This window comes from Epinephelus moara, chromosome 19 (assembly GCF_006386435.1).
Source record: "Epinephelus moara isolate mb chromosome 19, YSFRI_EMoa_1.0, whole genome shotgun sequence".
NCBI lineage: Eukaryota > Metazoa > Chordata > Actinopteri > Perciformes > Serranidae > Epinephelus > Epinephelus moara.
The window spans coordinates 11,476,005-11,482,634 of NC_065524.1; positions in this window are offsets into that span (position 1 = coordinate 11,476,005).

Consider the following 6,630-nt stretch of genomic DNA (forward strand, 5'->3'; position numbering starts at 1 on the left):
TAAGCCCTCTCTTGCCAAAGCGTATTATTGTCAGACAATATCCATGACAGAATGGCTGTGTGGCAGGTTACAGTCCCGCTACATCTGTCAAGGGATGTGGAAGGTGGTGGGAGGAGCTGAGGCTGCTCTTCCTCTCCTCCTGTAGGGATGTGCATGGTAATGACTGCATAGTGAAATTAATGTGCTTTCTGGCATTTCCTCCTCTTAATTATCAGCGGAGGATTTGCTGTGGTCTGGTGGCTTCATCATATTTTAAGCAAGAATACTAAACCTAACCACATGGATATGTCCTCACCTGTCATGATATTTGGACATATTCATTATCAATGTATTTTGTTGACATTGGCTTTACTTGCTCAAGACCGTATGTGTAAGAAACAATCAACCCACTGTATAGAGAAGTAATGAGGTGGTAACCCTTTTGCCTCAAACTGGGCTTGCCTATTTGATAAAGGGGATTTTGTATTTTATATGGGCTGTGCACTTGTTCTAAATATTTAGGGGCATGTGGCCCCCCCATGTCGGCCCCAGAATCTACACCTGTTTGTAGGGGGTAGTGCTGTCTAAACAGTACTGTCAACTCCACCACAGATACTTAAAGTACATTAAGCCAATAAAACTGATGAATGCAGTATACTGTTACTTACAATGGAGTGTGTGGTATTGCTACTTTTACTTAAGTAAAGGACCGACTTCTTCCATGGATGACTTTCATATGTCTTGTATTGACTTTTAATGGCTTTTTGTATCTAACATTTAATGCTTAAGTTGCACTTGCTTAGTGTTTGTGTTTCTAAAGGTTTTATGGTATAAAATAATTCTTAGTTTCTTAAGGCTTTAATGTCCTTTTCCTCATCATGGCCCAGAAAGTGATTAAAGGGGACACACTAATAATCAGTCTTTTAGAATAAAAGCACTTAGCTATAGCCACAATTAGCACAGTGTGTATGAACCCTCCCCCACCCTCCAGTATATTGATAAAAAAATAACAAAAAATGTTGCTATGCAACAACAGACGACCGTACTGCTGTCTAAAATAATCATGAGCAAATGTAATTATAATCAAATATAAAGTAGACTAATTATCATTATCATTATTACTGCTGGTTCTGGTATTACAGTGTGCTGCAGATCTGTGTGTGAATTGTCCAAGTGGTGTTGCCGTACCTCAGCAGAAGCTGTTACTGAACTGCTGGTAGGTACAGTCACTGTCACACTGTGCTCTCATTACTTTTAGATGTGTTATACAATGGAAAACTAGAATATGGGTGTCACAGTGTTACGTACATTAATGTTGTGCTGCATGTGTAATCTATGTAGACATTAGCTGTCATTCATTGTATATTCATAAAGGCTAGCTGTTCTTTGCTCTGATAAATAATATAAAATATAGACTAATTTGATTTATTTATTAATTTTATTTTATTTCATATTATTTATTTTATTTTAGTGTCAACACTGGGTGGACCTGGCAGATTTTGTTCCCCCAATGTTGACCCCATGGCTACAGCCTTGCTGCATTATAATGCCAAGGGTGGCTATGGTTTGATTTATAATGTTTTTAGTTATTTATGCAGCAGTAATTACACAGAAGCAGCAGCTGCACTGTCATTAAAGAGAGAGAGATGCTAATGAAAATCAGTGAAAAATAAAAGACACAAGTAGCCTAAAAATAAAACTAAGATATGAACAAATATGAAAATATAACTGAATAATGTCAGTCTTTCTGTCTCAGTCACTCGCACGCGCGTCGTGTTTCTATGACATCAAATGTCAAATCAAATGACATCAAATGTCATAGAAACAGAACGGTGACCCGGCCGAGGTCACGTTTATAAGGCCTTCAGATCATTGTGATCTCTCACTTTGCACTTGGATTTGGACCAGAACCAACCTGTGGAAAGATTACTCTGAGATTTGAGCAGAAAGCGAACTTTTTGGAAAACACTTTTCAACCTTTCGGACCACTCAACTTTGCCGAGAACCCGAAGATGGCCCCCAGGGACTTAGACCTAGGTAAGACAACTTCTAGATTTATTTTAGCATTTTAATGGTTGACACGACCTCTGAAATTGTTAAAAGCGTTATCAGTTTAAAAGTTGAACAGTTCACAGCATTATTAGGTCTGTTGGAAAACTCCAGATTTGATGAAAACAGACGCTAATTTCTCATGATCACATTCGTTATCACACTAATGCACGGTTTGTCTGTAAGTTGATGTATTTGATGGACAGGATGTATTAAATCTACCGGGACAGGTGCGGAATGTGTTAATAATTAATGTAGTGATTTGAAAACGCTGCTGATTGTGTTTGAGGGTATCAAATTATTGACATGTGACAATCTGTCATCAGTTCTAGTTAAAAAACAAACAAAAAAAAAACATGGCGACCGGGCTGAATTTTAAACGTTATCAAAATGTTATCATGTTGTGCGCCATGGCAACGATGGCACTATTAGGAGCGAACGTCAGGACGTGAGGACGCACAGGTGTAATCAGACCAGGGCACGGTCTCCTGAGTTTGTTTTGATTGTTGAAGCCTGGCTTTTTGTATCTTAGTGTCAAAGTATATCATATTAAATAAACCTATTTTTTACCATTAAATATTGAAATGCGCTTCGCTCGTTAGTGTGATATTTTGTTTGCAAGAGACGGATTTGTTATGTAACTGTGACTGACTGTGTGTGTGCGTCCTGCGTCCAGGATGAGATCACCTGCTACACGCACTGTGATTTGCAGCTCATACACTTTGAGAATAATGTGTTATAAACTTGTAGTTGGGTCTGCACAGAGCTCACTGAGGTATTTTTTGGATTAATGTAGCCATGGTGCACTGTACGTAATGACGCATGTAGTGCGACGCATGTGAAATACATTTATGCTGTTTATTGCAAACCATGGGGCGTGTTGTCATCACTGAAGTGATGTGGATTGATCACATTGTTACTGCAGCTTTATTTGATGCTATATAATGCAGCATTAATTGATTGTCATGCTGTCATCTGTTCAAACTGGAGGCTGAGCTGCACAGTATTTGATATTACTGTTAGAAGGTGTAGCCCTTTGTGTGTTGGTGAACTTTGATACTGATGTAGTGCAGCTGTATTTACCTAGCATATGTGTATGTTGGAGTGTTTTCCAATTTAAATTTGATTGCTGCTTATTCAATCCAAAATATTTAAAGAGTGACTTAATCAGAAATCCTTATAATATAGGCCTATGGCTAATACATTATAAGATAAGGGCTATTTTCACCCTGGTACAAATAGCACTATGTTGATATTTGCACCACGGTACAATTAGAAGCGGATGCTATTCCTACACTGGATTATAGTGATGTGTGCTGTTTATACCCACCTTGGTGCAATGTAGGCTTCCCTCATTTTGTACAACTTAACTATTAGGCCTATCTTCTCAACCTCAACCCTCAGGACCTAGGTTAGCTATAGCTAATTATCCTACCATTACAATGCAACCATGCCAAGTGGCTTTTCCTTAAGTGGATGTATGGCTGTGCGTAGACCATACGCACATCGCCCACGCAGTTGTAGTCATAGACATATGGTTGTAGTGGTGTGTCTGTGTCACTCTGCAGTTACACCTCCAAAACACTAGTCAGCAGCGGAGGTTTCTGTGAAGTGCTGTAGATGATTCAAAACACACCCAAAACACTCATTAAACTCGTCTTAATAGAGGCAATTTCAAACACAAGTACACAAATGAGCTTCACTCTAACTCCCAGTATTCACAGACAAACACGTGTGTTAATCCGTACACATTTTCCCCACAAATACAACATGCTAACGTTATTAGCACAAGCCTATGGCATTTTACATTGTATGAATTAGCCTAGCAACTAGCGATCTTTCCCTCTTCTCATATAAAACCAGGGACAACAGCAACATTCAACAAAGGTAACGGCGCACAGTTTTGCTCCATTACAACTCACAAAGTTCACTGACAAAACAGCTGTCCTGTACTAAACACGTTTTCCAAACAAATATAACATGCTAACGTAATTAGCACAAACCTATGGCATTTTACATTGTATAGATTAGCCTAGTGGCTGGCGATCTTTCCCTCTTCTCATATAAAACCAGGGACAACAGCAACATTTAACAAAGGTGACGGCACACAGTTTGGCTCCATTACAACTCACAAGATTCACCGACAAACCAACTGTCTTATACTAAACAGGTTTTCCAAACAAATACAAAATGCTAACGTTATTAGCACAAGCCTATGGCATTTTACATTGTATAAGTTAGCCTAGTGCCGAGCGGAGATTTCCTCTGTTCATATGAAACCTATAAATCCCTGAAAGATAAATCATACACAAGACTTAAAATGCTATTTTAGTGGAGGCTTTACTGTCTTCACAATTTATAGTTTCTTATCTGTGAAATAAGAGTAAATACAAGCTTTGTTTCCACTGAGGGAAATGGTTTTAGTATACAGACACAAACAGGAGGTCTGTGTTAGTTAGGTTTTTTGTACGCGCAAAGTTTGTTGTCATACAGCCCAGCTAAGAGGCCAAGGCTAAGAATAAGAATAAGAACAATCTTTATTGTCATTGCACAAAACAATGAAATTCTGTTGGAGCAGTCCTCCAGCTGCCCAGGCTTATAAATATAAAGATAAAAATAAGTAAAAACAAAGAGACATATATACAGTAGGGCACAATATCAAGAATATAAAATATAAAACTTGTGCAAGAAAAGTCCAAGTCCTTAAAGTGCCATTAGTACTGTGTGTATGTCTGTGTGTGTGATTGTATTGATGTGAAGAGAGGGAAGAGGGCGATGGGGGCTCCTGAGGAGTAGGGTGGGTGTGTGAGAGAGGGGGGAGAGGGGTAGAGTTCAGGATTTATTTATACTGGGGTGCAAATAGTCACACGATATTATAATTTGAGTATTTGATTTTTTCCCCCGCCTCAGATGGTGTGTCCTTCGTCATCGAGTACCCGGCAGATGGCTCCCCTGAAGTCATCTGGATCCTCGATGATGATGAAGGTGAGGTTCAGGTAGGTGATGTACAGGTAGGTGACTTCATTCCCCAAGTTTACTCTGATGAAGAGGATGAGGCTGAGGCTGAGGAGGACTACCATGAAGACACTGAGGATGAAGACATTGACGAGATAGACTTTGACGATGAGGACTGGGATGTCCTGGTGAGTGACGATGATTCCGGGTACGGGTCCACGAGCGAGGAGGAAGAGGAGGACGTAGAGGATGAAGAGGAGCCTCCTGCACAGCCAGTGGAGCGTCCTGAAGATCTGCCCCCAGCCTCTCCTCGGTCTGAAGACTCTGCTCCCCCAGCCTCCGGCCTCAGCTCATCCACCAAGAGAAGCAGGGAGGACAGCGACACACTTCAGGTAAGGGTGAAGAGGCAGAGGTGGATCTGTGAGGACTGCGACTGTGAGCCAAGACCCTCCACTTCAGGCCTCAGCTCTGCCACAAAGAGAAGCAGGGAGGACAGCAATACTCCTCAGGTAAGTGGGAAGAGGCAGAGGAAGACCTGTGAGGACTGCGATGAAGAGCCAAGACCCTCCACTTCAGGCCACAGTTCCTCCACACACAGAAGCGGAGAAGAGGACTACAGGAACTCTGCACCCTCCACTTCCGGCTCCAGCTCCTCCATGCCCAGAAGATATTGGCCGAGTTCTTTCCACTACCCGAGGAGGCCTGATGACAGCGACTCCGATGAAGACTGATGGCCCTGATTGGGAAACCTTTGTGTCTGGAAGGACTGATAAAGGCCCATGCAGCCTTTGCGTCTGGCGAGGCTAGCACCGCCCTCGGTAGCGTCTTGCACCAGGGCTTTTTATTTACATTTAACTCTTTTATTATAGTTGATATTGCTGGATGCATTTACCAGTGATTGGGTAAAGCCCCATGCGGCCTTTGCGTCTGGCGAGGCTAGCACCGCCCTCGGTAGCGTCTTGCACCAGGGCTTTTATTTACATTTAACTCTTTTATTATCGTTGATATTGCTGGATGCATTTACCAGTGATTGGGAAACCTTTGTGCCTGGAAGGACTGATAAAGTCCCACGCAGCCTTTGCGTCTGGCGAGGCTAACACAGCTGTTGGTAGCGCCTTGCACCAGAGCTGTTTAATTACATTTTACTTTTGAGTAATAGTTGATGGTGGTGGATGCATCTACCAGTGATTGGGTAAAGCCCCATGCAGCCTTTGCTTCTGGCGAGACTAACACAGCCCTTGGTAGCGTCTTGCACCAGGGCTTTTTATTTACATTTAACTTTTTCCATTATAGTTGATGACACTGGATGGATGTTCCAGTGCTAAGTTAATAAAGCACTTCCAAAGCACTCAGAGACGATTTACAAATTCAGAGACAAAACAACAACAAAAAAAGGCAAGGAACAAACAAGAGAACAAATAACGGATGAGGAGAAGAAACTGCAGAAAAATTGGTCCACGCTTTTGTTACCTCTAGGCTGGATTACTGTAACTCTCTATTATCAGGTAGCTCTAGTAAGTCCTTAAAAACTCTCCAGCTAATTCAGAATGCAGCAGCACGTGTACTAACAGGAACTAAGAAACAAGATCATATTTCTCCTGTTTTAGCTTCTCTGCACTGGCTCCCTGTAAAATCCAGAATTGAATT